Raw genomic sequence first — 14981 nt, 5'->3', positions numbered from 1 at the left:
ATGAAAACACAAAGAGCGCGAATGATTTCATCCAGTTTCACAGATTTGTTATCTGCAGCACCACAACTTTGGGTCCGCAGTCTAGGTTACCGTCAGAGCCTGTTTACTAGCAAATTTAATGTGCTTTTGCCCATTTTTCGTAGCAAATATCACATGACAAACAGGAGTGATAATATGCGGTGGCGAGTGTGACCGCTATAAACCGCGAGAGAGGAAAAGATCGGGCTAAAGACAAGCCCTCAACACCAACTGCGCCGCATTTCTTTCGAGGGAGCCACTTCTCTTTCACGTGGAATTCTCCAGCTGAAGTACACGCGGTCAGTTTGCTTTCTAACCTTTGAACAGCGCGGTATTGGTTTCTAAACACAACACTTCGCTTTTGATGCAAAATACTGGAAGAGATTCTCGAGATTGTATAAAGGTACCGATTACGTGGAAAAGACAAGGTTTCAGTGCCACAAAGCATTTCTTTAAAGTGGCGAGAAACTCAGAAAATTTTCACCTTGGCTTTCGATTTTTGCCATTGTCACCTCTATGTTCACGCGGAAGATAGCACGTGACGTTGTCATTCTCAGAGGCCGAGACATTTTATACAGCGCACAACAACGAAATGAGCAGGAGACCAAAGATCACCAATAACTTTCAGAATTATGTTTTCTAGAGTATGCATTAATTTCTATTGGTTCTTTCATTCTGTTTCTACCCCGTCGGTCTTTCTAGCCAAAGACACATCGACATTTCTGAGGATCAAAGGCCTTCTTTATAGTCGTTTCATTTTTATTTGAGCTAATCTATCGTCAGCTCAAAAATACGCTAAGCAGTTCGATTCTGTAAACTATAAAACAGCCCTAGCTAGCTACGAATTCTATTGCGGCTGCTTTGAATCAAACTTTATCGTAAAACATAGGGTATATTTATTCCTTCTCTATAGTTCATCATGAGATTTTTGAGCATTCAGCAATATGAGGAGTTTTTCATTGCTCCAAAAAGCACGGTGTATTTTGGGAGGAAAGTAGTGAGTTTTTCGGAAGACTTGTCAATCACAGTGCGAGAAAGCAAGAAAGCAGTGAATAGTTAAATAAAGTGGTAGTTCGCTTTTCTGTCTGCTCTCAAAATCACCAGTCATTTTTGTGTGTTTGAAGAAACAAACCAGCGAACGATTCCACCAGCGCATAGCCCAGCCATTTTTTGCATGAACGTGACGACTTTGTGCGCGAAAACAAAGTAAAATTCTCATCTGCGCATGAAAATGCTATAAGAAAGCGAAATTCAGGTTGAAACGAATGTTCAAAGTTGCAAATGCGTGCGAGGTCGAATGGCTTCACGAATTCGCATTTCGTAATTCCTTGTCAGTGAGGGGTCCTCAGGTGTTTAAATGAACGTTCTTTCCTGGGCGGGGTTAATCGGCCGATTTTAGAGAGGGGGGAATGGGAAGGCCTCTTTGAAATTTTTTGTAAAACAGTTATCGAAAGCGAAATCAGCAGACCTTGACTAATTGAAGGCATTCACTTACTGTCTCCTCCCGACCTTCTTTTGATATTTCCAACAAATTAAGGACGAAAAAGAATGAGCGATCGCAAAGTCGTATAACTAATTTTCAAATCCGTTCAAAGGCAAGCTAATCTTCGCACACTGCGCCCCACTAAAACAAATAAGGTCCGATCGCTGTGGGCGTACAATCTATATTTTTCCCTGCTTACGCCTTCGTACGTATCTAACTTCACATTTTATATCGTGAGAGAATAGGCGAAGCTTCTCTGATTTTCTCATTTTAAATTGCTTCGGCAAATAGCGCAGACTCGACGCGAGGATTGCGTCCAGCTTGGAGAAAGATTTTAGCGTAATGCTAGGGCTCTTTGAGAATAAAAATAAAGAGTTCGCTTTGAAATGCGTTATTAAATCTCTTCTTCCTCCTTTAGCAGATTTAAAATTCAAGTTTAGCTCCCTTGTTAAATGTGAGCCCGGCGGATCCCCTTTAACTCCCATCTCTTCTATCATTTTGCGCCTGCATGGGGCCCATTTTGCTTTCGGTCTCTCCACATTTATCCCCGGAGCTATATTTTTTTACTCCGCCTCTTCTCATAAGTATTCTTCACTTAATCAATCTCCCCAAGAGGCACGACTATTCAGCACCGGCTTCCACAAAAATTAGCGCTGCCTGACGCTCTTTATATTCTCTCTTCTTCGAAATTCACTTTGGAACTATTGACATTTCTCTAGTTTTTCGGAAGGAGGGAAAATGGCTGTTTTTGTCTGCGCTGTTTTTTATGCACTGCTCACGTGTTTTAGATATGCGTTTTCGGCCAGGTGTTCTGTTGTGAGCTGGGAATAAATAGTTTCGTACACGCGGCGTAATTTCAGCACTTTGGCATCGTCGATATGCATCCTCAGCACAATGACGAACATTGGCCAAAGTAGTTTTCGTGGTGAAAAGTCTTTGTTTTGAAACATACGCACTGTGACAATTATATTTGGGCACATAGTTCATTTTGAAAGAACGTTTTTTTTACATTAAATATGTCTGACCAGTCTGAGCTATTGTACTGAGCAGGTCATACCCAAAGAGATATATAAGCCGGGTTTTCTTATCAAGTCGTACTACTTCTGCATATTAACGGCCAAAAGACCGTTTTACTGGTGTCAAGAACGTTGGTTGTTTGCGCACCCCCTATGTGGCCTGTCTACAGCATTCTTGTATGCAAAATCACAACAGCCTGAAATCTCTAAAAAGAGCGGTAAACAACTCAGTTCTTTTCATTTTTTTGAAGGTTTGAAAGGATTTATGGAATTAAATCACAAGAGGCTTTTCCGTTTTGATAGCATTCTTACGCTCAAAAAATTGAATGCCACCACAAATTACGAAAAGCAGTTATAGTGACACATTTAGACGACTTTTTCTTTAGGCAAATTAAATGCTACCAGTGGCGTTAGGCAGTTCATTTCATGCGGTGAGGCGTCTATGCAGCACTTTCTAGTGAGTGCGGTTTTAGCATAGACGCCGTAATATTAAACTCCTGTTCAATGGAATATTTTTATTTGAGCAGAAACGCGCGCGTTATCTTGAAATGCAATCCAAAGAAGAGTCAGGAGGGAGCACTACTCATTTTGTGGATTTCATACGACGCTCTTAAAGGCCGGTGGCTATTTGCCACCGCTAGCCTTAGAGTTATTATTGTTATTTTCTCTGCAAGAGCAAGTGGGATGGGGAAACATTAATAAATTCAAATTTAATAATAATAAATAAATAAATATAAAAAATTAATAAATTCAAAAAATTCAAAAGTTCCTAACTGACTTGTGTCTGAAAATTTATTAAAGAAAAATTTCGATCTGTGCATTTGAAAGGCAAATGAATCGCTCATGGCACATTTAGTAAATTTTCTAGAACATGTATGAGCAAAATGTAACTAGGATTTTTGAAAATCAGACTTCAAAATACTGCAGGTTCTCATAAAACCCTATCAATATTCACGCGCCCCTGTAAGCATGCTTGAGCAGTGCATTTATTCATGAACAAAAATATTAATATTGAAAACGAGCCAATTTAGGAGAAACGGCTTGAACACCAACGCACATCAAAGGGCCCAGCGTTCTGAGAATGAACAAAATCTAGACTCGGGAACGCGTTACTTTTCACGAAACCGGCATCCGTGATCACTTTACTTCAATAAACACAGTAGGGCACGAACATTCCCAATCTTTAGCCGCAGCATTTTCTACTCATGGATATTGCTGGAATTCTGAACACGCACTGTCGGCTAAATTTATTGTTCAGCTCCTATGAGTATTCTTTACGATTAGCGACCAACGCGCCGATCGAACGGCCTTCCAGCCGCCTAATCTCCGGTTTCTTGTTTATTGCCGAAATCCCATAATACCAATAAAGACAAAAAGGTATTTGAAATTACTAGCTGAAGGCGTCAAGAATTAAGTGTAATACTGCAGAAACACCACTGTAGAGACTGAAACAAACTAATACCGAGCGCGTGCCTTGCTTGAGATAATGCGTCCCTCCTGCATAATTATTGAACCGTGTCTAAACTAACCAGTATCGTTCAGCAGGAACACTTCAGTCATTCATTCACATGCTGTATTATAATTTTTTTTTAAATTAGAGCTCGATAAAGCTTTGATTCCTTTTATTTTAAAGTTCCCTCTTGCTACTAAGGTACGGAGGTTTCCGCTTTCATGCGGATGCTTGTGAATGGTCGCGAGTTTTTGCACCCACTGAACCTGCAAACCATTAAGGGCTCTAAGTTAAGTTCACTCCTAAAGAACCAGAAGAGATAAAGCAAAGAAACAAGGAAAATACTGCTGCACAACCTGAACGCCCTGGTCCACGTGTGCCGCTTTGTTTCCGGGCGTGAACTGAGGCAACACCTCTTGCTATCTTAGTCTAAGAGAAAGAAAGGACAAAAAACCTTTCGGACAATACGCATAGGTATGCTCGACCTCTCTTAACTTCGCAGTTCCTCGGGAAAAAAACATCACATCCACGTCCTCACTCCTTTTGTTCACGGTTCCACAACGGAGCCGGTGAGTACGCGAAGTCGGCTGCGTCGTTAGCCTAATTGCTTCCGCTCCGGCGGTGGACACGCACACAATGGGGCGACCGAGCAGCCCCCCCCCCCCCTCCTTTGGACGGTCGGAATCAGGCGGCACCTTAAATATACGGTCCGCTTGATACCTTCCTAAGCTGCTGCTTGGCTCCCGACTGCAGACGAGTCGTTGGAGCATGTAAAAGCCTACCCCCGACGTGTGAATAGAATGAATAGAAAGTGGTGCCAGATTGTTCTCTAATGTTGCCGCCGAGGCATCTTTTCTTATGTTCCGGGGAAAATTTTTCAGCCACAATATTTTGGCGTTTTTCAAGCAAGAAAGCTTTCTGCAGACCGCTGCTACCAGCGGCTCTATGTTTCAGCTTAACCCGGACTGATGTGTAGTTGTGGTAGTTGTGGTTACTTCTTTGGACACATAAATTTGTGCCCGTGAACAGTTTATTGTTATCGGGGCAGTTGATAAAATAATGTCTGGCCGAACGCCGATTCACCAAAAGTGAGTGACTAAATTTCGCTAATTGAAATGTCTACCGTCTGTACGCTGGTGTATATTTTGCGAAGAGGAGGAATTGATTTTAGTTTGACCGGGGCTGGAAATGAGTTCAACGCTGAATGCTTCCACACAGATTCGATAAAGTGCGATGAAGTTCCTATTTCTATGCCGTCATCACTTTTTTTAAGATAGATAATAGAGAATTTAACTTAGGCACTGGCCAGGATTCTATGCTGGTGTTATTTATTTTACCTTTTCTTTCATTTTTCGATTTTAATTTTGGCTACAGATCTCAATACACATTTTTTCAGGGTGAAGAGAAAAAGATTATATGGTTTACGTCTGGCCTCAACCTTGTTTTAAAATTTAGTCCGATTCGTTTCTTCAGTGTAAAGAAACAAACTTGACCGTCGCTGAAAACTGATTGCGTCCATTAAAGACTCTTAGCAGTGTTTACCCTACTGTTTACTGCTCAGCTCATTGCCTGCAAAATACTGCGACATTACTGTGTTTCTGGTGACGCCGATGCTCCAAACAACAGTGGACTCTCAGGATCTGTAAACTTCTGTGTCTTTGCCGCTATAAACGCAAAGTATTAAAGAACTGCTAGTCAGAATACTTTCCAGCCTAATACTATGCTGCACTCCGCAAGCTAGGGGGAGTACAGCGAGGAACCGCCTTAGTCTGTGAGCCAAGAAAAATCATCCTCCCTTCGTGGACAAATGTTTCCTACGCCAAGCCATCTTCCGTGTCCGTATGACTTTGCAGCCCAATATATAAACTAAAAATTAATATGGACACCAAGTTGCATTTCGTGCTGGAAATACATTGTCAATAGCAGCTGTTGATGTCTTTACTGTAAATGACGTCACTTCCTTTCTGGCGACGGAACTACCCTCCAACCCAAAGAGAATTATCCGGTCTTGTGACGTCATTTCTCTCTAGCAAATGGAACAATTTTATCACCCACGAAAGACTTTTTTCCTCATAAGTCTTTTAACGTTATCGCGATAAAACGGTTACCGTTTTGTGCGGACAACGCAGCGCGCATTGGTACAATACAGAGCGAAGTGCCACATCACCAAACTGAACAGGGTTCTTTCTATTCCGAAGCCTTAAGTGGAACTGCACCAAATTAAAGCGACTGGAGCATTCCGCTCCCACAGCTCGGCAAATAGACCGACGCCCCAGCAGCCATCGAAGCCAGACCTCTCTGCCGAGATTGGACTGGGCGGAAAGCGAGGCAAGAGCGCCCACGGCGGCCAACACTCACTCCAAGGCCGCATGTCGGTAGAGAAGGCGTCGTCTCTTCCCCTTCAGGGTACTGGTTGCAGTGTGCTCGTGTGTGTGACCGGCACAGGGAAGAGAAGCCCTGCTCACCTATATATATATATATACGCATGTGTTTTGCGCGTGTCTGTTTGTCTATCTGTAAGTGTGTGCGAGATGGCGAGATGGGGCGGCTTCAGACCGGATACGGAAGCAAACTGAGCCAGAAGTGTTTGCTCAATACCGGCTGCAACGCCATCGCCTCGTCCGCTCTCCGTCTGCGCTGCTCTAGGTTTACGCTCATAAAAGGCTCCAGTGCAGCCTTCGTTTTGCCTTGAGTCGCGGGTGTCTGCCTTCTTCTGCTGTGCAATGAAACGTGTCGGAAAAGTTTCACTTGTGGAAGAGAACTTACTTCCTTTTTCCTTTATTCTTCTGCTCTCTTGAGCAAGAAGCCAACTTGAATGGATGAAACGCCACAGTAATGGGGAGCTCCCGACTTGGATTTGACTGGTTTCAACCTGTGGCTTATTCAGGTAGCCCGGCCCTTTTCATAGTTTTTTTTTTCGTAGGCGAATTGACAGGGACAAGAGAAAGTGGAAACAGGGGCAAGGAGTAGGGTGCATGCGGCAGTGGTTGCGGCCGAAAAAAAATATTTTTTTCTACAGTTTTCTTCTGGCTGTTCGTTAGGACAACTCTACAGCATTTTTTTCTTTCCTGCATGTCTATTTATATTCGTATTTTCGTATTTCCCTCCCATAAGTCTTATTTCGCTTAGCTGCATCTCTCTTGGGCGTCTTTTCGCTCTCTGCTTATTTTTGGCGTGCTGTCTGTGTTTCACTGACGTCGGGAGTTCGGCGCTTTAAAAGGATTCATTGAAAGGCTTTGTGCAAGCAGACCGTGGCTTGTCTGGGTCACTGCGGGGAGTTGAATGCCTGAGTTTTCAGCTTAAGTTTCTCTAAAACTCGTTCCCACATCCTATTAGAGCATTAGTTTTTGTTGTGTGCCGTGCAGAAAGTAAATACGCAGCACAACCAATCTCGTCGTGTTATTGAAGAACGACATCACAGTTTCTTTTTTTTGCTAAGTTTGCATGTGTCCTCTACCAATACTACGACTTATATAATGTACACGGCATAATATGGTGCACAGCAGTTATTTTAAGGCAGTACAGTTCGAACACACTGCCACAGTCTCATACGTGTTAGTTTGTGCTGAAAAATTGCGTTTCTAAATAAAGTCTCGTCTCCCAGCAATTAGAGTTGCTGCCAACCTTCTCAAGACTAACGACTGACTGGCCACGAGAATCCTGTGCCAATCGTTCTTAGGAAACAGGGATGCTGTGTCTTGTGCAGTATAGTCATTGGAAAAACAGGTCAGTTCCCGTGTTCGGCTTCCCTGGATATCACAATGCTAGCGTCATCTCTTCGCCATGGGAAGCGAACATTGCGTGACTCAATGAAGACAGTTTAAGGCTGTAGCTTTGAGAAAACAATACCGCCCAAGAGAAGGCGCGAACATGGTGGTTCTCATTGCCAACCCTTCCTTCTTGCGCATATAAAATGTTTCCTGCTTTCGCGCCAATTATTTCCGATGGCCACAGAAAATTAATGGGATGCACAGAACATTCAGAATTCCCGCTTTGGTATTGAGTATCCAGTGCAACGCAACAGATGATGGCAGCCGTACACATTTAAAGTGTTTTTCCACATTTCGTGGTATTGTATTGGTGCCGCTTTGGGAAATTGGCACCTCTCGCATATGTAGATAACCTGCTGTCATATTGATACGCATGATTCATAAACCGTTAGACGAAGGTGAAGTGACTCAGTGCTCAGGTCGACGACTCTGCAGTGTGCCCTATTCTGAAGACATTTGATGACTGAGCCCATTAGCGTTTGGGTTCGCACAATATCTCTGTCCGTATTCTACAACAATTTTATTGCTTAAAAGCCTAATGTCATCAACGTGCGCTTGTTAAAAAAACATTCATTCAGAAGTAAATTATCTTACTGATTAAGTTATGACCTGACCTGGCCTGGAGTTCCGCCGCTGATCAGAAGGTTGCGAATTCCACCCCTACCTCAGCGGGCATATTTCGATGGAGGCTAACTACTGATACGCCCATGTACAACGCTGTGTGATTTAAGTGCCTGTAAGAACCGCAAGTGACAGAAATTAATTCGGAGCTCTCTAGTAAGGCATCCATCGTAGCCCATGTGTCACTTTGGGCGTTAAAATTCACAATTAACGAATATTTAGGCTATGTGATGCTTGTATCTTTCGCGTTACTGTTGAGCTCGCTTGTTCAGGTTCGCAGCCTTTGTATCAGCGTTACTCTGGAAGCTTACTTATTATCATTCTTTCGTTATCTCTATTTCATTTTTCAATTATTTCTTAGTCAACTGTTTTAGTCAACAGTTTGCTAAAACTAGCACGATCTGCACCAGGTCTTCTGCTCTCTTTCTGTTAAACCATTCGTGAATAAACCACTCTTTTTCTTGCTAAATACCTTTTAAAATGCGATTGAAGCACTCTTTCAGTAATTCTTATCCCTTTTCTAAATTTTTCTTGGTGAACAGTTTTAGTCAACAGTTCGCTAAAACTAGCACAATCTGCACCTGGTCTTGTTCTTTCTTTCTGTTTAATCATTCGTGAATAAATCACTGTTTTTCTTGCTAAATAGTTTTTAAAATCAGACCGGAGCTCTCTTTCATTAACTCGTAATCTTTTGTCAATTTTTTCTTGGACAACTTTTTTAGTCAACAGTTCGTTAAAATTAGCACGATCTGCCCCTGGTTTTGTTTTCTCTTTCTGTTAAACCGCTCGTGAATAAATCACTGTTTTTGTCGCTAAATATTTTTTAAAAAATCAGATTGGAGCACAATTACACTCCTCTACAGCACCAAAGTTGCAGCTTCTTCATGATAGTATATACGGTTAACGTACAAATGTAACGAGCGTTTGACGTTTATGTATGCGTGTTGTGCACATGTTGCTTTTGTTTTTGTGCTAACATTCTAATGCTGTGCTTCGCATTTCTTGCATTGTTTTGACGCCTGCCGCATTCATTAGATAAAGCCCCAATAGCTGTCTAAATTGAGATCTTACCATGAACCACTTTGTCGTATACACCTTTACTACCTCTACTAATGAGTAAATTGGAACTTGACTTGCCCAGAAACTAGGGAACTGAGTTGAAGGAAAGTTATTAACTGTAGTTCAAGTAGACAAGGAACCACGCCAAGTAGGATCAAAAGAGATCTCAGGTAGCATGGGTTCATCAACCATGCCTCTCGGCTGCAATCTGCCGGTGTTCATCAGCAACCACAAATCCTGCATAATTGCAGAAATCCTCTCGAACAGTGTACCTGATACCTAAACTTCGTAAAAGAAAAAGCCATCATCAACATGCGCGAGAACGGCCCTCATGCTGCAAGCACCGCGTCCATTTCAATAATATTTTTCATCATTTCTACTTGCGCTGCCACTATTGCTGGCGTACAAACGGCGCTCCACAGCTCGTCGGGGAATCGTTCTCGTTAATGTACCCTAATAAAAGCGAATGACTTCCGTTCATTACGCAAGGAAGCCGGAGTCAATTGGCATTTAAGCGCCTCGGGGAGAAGGGAGCGGTGACCCAGTTCTAGTCAGTCATCGCACTGCTGCCAGCAATCTTCATATGTGTGAATGCTGCGCCGCGAGGTCCACGGGGATGAGCGTTCGTTGAACCCTTTATGGAAACCTCCCGACAGTTGATGTGAAGAGTTGACTCGAGCTTGCCCTCTTTCTTTCCTTCCAGCGCTCTCGTCACGCGGTTGTTGTCCTTTAGCTGACTGGTGGACAAGGCATGTCACGTTAAACTTCCGACTTGCTGTCTTGTATTACCATTCTGTGTTTTGCTATACAGTGCTGTCATAAGTCATGGGATGAAATTAACTTAAGCATTGTGTGGCTAATTACAAAATTTTCTTGCATTTTGTTTTTTTTTTCATTTTCTCATTCTTTCTCTCATTTCTGTTAGACAATAGTTAGGTGCCATTTTGTGTAGGCTTATTTTGCTTATTTCTTGCTTAAAGAATTTTTTTAGAGATGTTTTTTAGTTCAACGAAGGCGACATGACGCACCTTTCTCCAAGGCAGTTCCACGAAGAAGGCCATTTAAGCCGCGCCCTTTTTTTCTGTGCGTTTCAGGAGCTTGAGTAAACTCTGCCTGATGCGTTTTTCATTAAAACCATACTGCTGCACAAAAGTAGCAGGTTTGTAAATGCCTCTCTGTCCTATAGTAAACGTGTAAGAGATCCTCCGCGTCCCAAAAACGTCAAATGTAGATCAACCCAACCTAATATAACCAACGCTTTTTTGCATCTTTGCATCTTCAATCTGTGTGTGGTAATGATCGGGCCACAGTGATGCCAGTCGAAATACCAGAGCCCTCATGTTAATATTATTACAACCAATTACTACTACCTGATCTTCATTATGTTCTTATAATTACACTGTCTCTTTTTAAACACGAGACTGCACCCCGCACGTCAGTGGCAGCGCGCTTACTCTGGGCGCCGTGTAAAAAGAGAGAGAGGGTTTATTGACGGGAAAGGCAGAGAGGTTGGCCGGAAAAATAAATATCTGGCCGGCTACTCTGCACTGGGGAACGGGAAGAGGAGAAAAAAGAGGGTCACGATGGGGGGTGATGATGATGGGAGGAGGCAGATGAAAAAAAAAAGAGTGTCAAAAGACACTTTGTTGTTGACGCTTCCTAATTCTTGCCAAAACTTACGAATTAGGTCGAATTGGGTAAGGAAGAATCTGCATTCGATCGATCAACGCTGAATTGAAAGTTATGTTTAAGAACGTGTAAACTACACTTTTATTGACGCACAATGGTCTTTTGACGGACATACCATAGTTACAAACATGAAGTGCTTTTTTTTCTTTATATTTACATGCATAAGCATACATTTGAACAAATTCATCTATGCCTTACTGCATGTATTTGTTTAGTGCATAATATGGCCAAATTTTTATTGCTCCAATCGTATTGCGCTGTTTTTTTTGTATTAAAGGTCACCTAATCTTGGACATAATGCTCTATTAGCTTGTATTATATCTTCCTACCTCTCTGTTCTCTGTCTCTGTTTCTTTCGTGTTTTTTACTTTTTCTTCCTGTCTTTACGCTGAGTCACATCAGGGGGTGGCCAAAATGAAGCTGGAGCGCTGATCGTGTGCCACGCAAATCTCCACAGAACCCAGCGGCGTCACGCGCAAAGATGTGCTCATGATAGGCCTGCACCCGCCTTTCTTCCGTACCAATTACGCTCCACGAAGTCCCGCTGACACGCGGTCAACCCTCATCAGGAAACGAGCTCCTCCTACCCATGTATTTCCCCTTTCTTACGTCACTTCCGCTGAACCCCCGTCTCTACCAGGCGTTCCCTTATCTTTCTGTCGGTCTGTTTCCCCTTATCGCAACAAAAGACTTGATGGCAAGATGGCATGAGCGATTCTTTCCGTTTCCTTCCCGTTCCGTGACTGACTCGTCCGGAGGGAGTCGACTGATAGGGGGCGGTAGTATCGTCGCATCTGGTGGCGTTCGAGTCCCAGCAGGACCGATTTACGTAGTAGCAATGTATTGCGTTGGGGTGCGCGTCCCTCACCGTGTTCCGCCTCCACGTAGAAGGCTTTTGCGTGTTTTTGTGCCCTCCCGGCCTTTCCTCCTCCTCCTCCTCCTCCTCCTACGTGTTTCTTCGCCGTACTGCTGACCGCTTCAGTGCATCGAATACAGATTTACCGCCGCCACCTGCAAGGAGCTTTTTGGTCGCCTGATGAGATGTGAACCATGCGGATCTAATTCAGTCGTGTCGTTCCTAGCTGCACAAGGCGGGACTGCTTCGTGCAATATAAATAATAATAAAGTTATTATTATTATTAATATTGTTACGTGCTTTGCACGCACGGGGGTTTATTCAAAGAGGGGACCGGTCGAAGCAGGATGGAAGCAGGAAGCCTAGCAGCGTCCTTCAGCTCTCTCTTTTTCTTCCTCTTTCTCCGCGGGTCAGTCCTTCATCCTCTGCTTCTTCCGTCGAGGTTCTGTGGAAGCACGTTACATTTCCCTCCTCGCAGACGATGCCCGTCGGGCGAGTTAAACAGACCGTCTGGGATGGAATCGCTTGAGGCGGGCTACATGCACCACCTGAGATTGGCGTGACCGTCGACCACTAGCAGTTAGTCGTGCTATAACGTAATTAACGTCACTTATGCACTCCAACACAACAAATGGTCCAGTGTAGTGGGATAGCAGTTTCTGACACAGACCACGCTTGCGTAGAGGGGTCCACAACCACACAATGTCACCAGGAACATAAGAAACTTCTTGGTGTTGGACGTCGTAGCGGTTCTTGGAACGCTCTTGCGAAGATAAAATTCGAACGCGGGCAAGCTGGCGAGCTTCTTCAGCTCTGCAGAGTGTGGTCGCAAGAGAAGGTTCATCGTGGATGAAAAATGGTAGCATGGTGTCAAGGCCGCAGCGAGGCGAGCGAGCATAGAGCAGGTAAAAGGGGCTGTAGCCAGTTGTCTCATGTTGCGCGGTGTTGTACGCATGAGTGATGAACGGGAGTACGCCATCCCAGTCCTTATGATCTGCAGCGACGTACATGGCAAGCATGGTGGTGAGCGTACGATTAGTGCGTTCTACCACACCGTTCGTTTGGGGATGATATGGCGTGGAGTGGCGAAAACTGCAGCTGCTGAGGCGGAGAAGTTCTTCAACAACGTCCGCTGTAAATTGACGTCCACGGTCGCTAATGAGAACTGCAGGAGGGCCGTGCCGAAGAATGACGAATCGAAGTAAGAAGTTAGATACTTCAGACGCAGTAGCAACTGGTATCGCGGCTGTCTCACAATAACGGGTTAAGTGGTCTACGCACACAAGAATCCATCGATTTCCTTTAGAGGATCGTGGGAAAGGTCCAAGGAGGTCAATGCCAACTTGCTCAAACGGGGCTGTTGGAGGTGTGATTGGCCGCAATTTGCCCGGTGGACTTGAAGTCGGCAGCTTAAAGCGCTGGCATTGCACACAGCTGGCTACATAGTGCTGGATGGTTGAACGCATGTTAGGCCAGTAAAATCGTTGTTGTGTGCGGTGGAGTGTGCGTGTCACTCCCAAGTGCCCAGACGTGGCGTCGTCGTGCATCATTTCAAGAACTGTGATGCGTAGGCTTTCGGGTACGACAAGAAGCATGCGTGCTCCTCCAGAAGCGAAATTCTTCTTATAAAGCAAACCGTCGCGAATGCAAAAAGTATTCGTTACAGAATCTTGAGCGGCATCAAACAAAGAGGTTAATGTTTGGTCCTTGCGTTGCTCAGTTCGAAAAACTTGAAGATCGGGGAAGGCTTGTGAAAGTGACGACAAGTATTCATCAAAGTTGTCTGCGTCGTCCTCAGTCGTTAGAAGCGGCAAACGGGAAAGACAATCGGCATCTGAGTGTTTACGGCCGCTTTTATGCACAACAGTGAAATTAAATTCTTGTAGGCGCAAAGCCCATCGAGCAAGCCGGCCACAGGGGTCACGAAGACTCACTAACCAGCAAAGCGAGTGGTGGTCGGTCACGACGGTGAAAGCATTCCCGTACAGATAGGAGCGGAAGCGCTGTACAGCGAAAACAACGGCGAGACATTCTTGCTCAGTAACCGTGTAATTTCTTTCGCTCTTACTCAACGAACGGCTGGCATATGCTACCACGTGCTGATCGTGACCATGGCGTTGTATAAGTACAGCGCCGATACCGATACCACTTGCATCAGTGTGCACTTCAATTGGTGCAGATGGGCAGAAGTGGCGTAGGATGGGGCCCGAGGTCAAAAGAAATTTCAGATGCCGGAAAGCTGCGTCACATTCGCTGGTCCAATTGAACGGTGCATCTTTATGCAGCAAACACGTGAGTGGGTAAGCGATGTCCGCAAACCTAGCTATAAAGCATCGAAAGTACGAGCAGAGCCCTAAAAAACTCTGCAGCTCTTTCACTGATTGAGGCACCGTAAAACTGTTGACAGCTTCAATTTTCTTTGGATCTGGTCGAACACCTTGTTTATCAACTAAATGACCAAGAACAATTGTTTCACGGTTCCCAAAATGACATTTCTTGGAATTGAGGATAAGGCCAGCTCGTTCCATGCAATCAAGCACAATATCCAGACGGCGGTTGTGCTCACTAAACGTTTTGCCAAAAATTACAACGTCGTCCAGATAACATAAACAAATTTGCCACTTGAGGCCACGCAGGATTGTATCCATGAACCGCTCGAATGTTGCAGGTGCATTACATAATCCGAAAGGCATAACGTTGAACTCGTAAAGTCCGTCTGGTGTAATGAATGCCGTTTTTTCCCTATCTGCAGCGTGCACGGGGATTTGCCAGTAGCCGGATCTCAAATCAATAGAAGAAAAGTATGAAGCGGAGTGCAGACAATCAATTGCGTCATCTATACGTGGAAGCGGGTAGACGTCCTTCTTCGTGGCCGTATTTAAGCGACGGTAGTCAACACAGAACCTCCATGTGCCATCTTTTTTCTTAACAAGGATAACTGGAGCCGCCCAAGGACTGGAGGATTCTCGAATTATGCCTCGCTTTAGCATCTCTTGAACTTGGTCATCTATTAACTTAC

The sequence above is a fragment of the Amblyomma americanum genome, chromosome 10 (assembly GCF_052857255.1).
Source record: "Amblyomma americanum isolate KBUSLIRL-KWMA chromosome 10, ASM5285725v1, whole genome shotgun sequence".
NCBI lineage: Eukaryota > Metazoa > Arthropoda > Arachnida > Ixodida > Ixodidae > Amblyomma > Amblyomma americanum.
The sequence above is the reverse complement of the archived record's forward strand: the minus strand, read 5'-3'. Positions refer to the sequence as shown.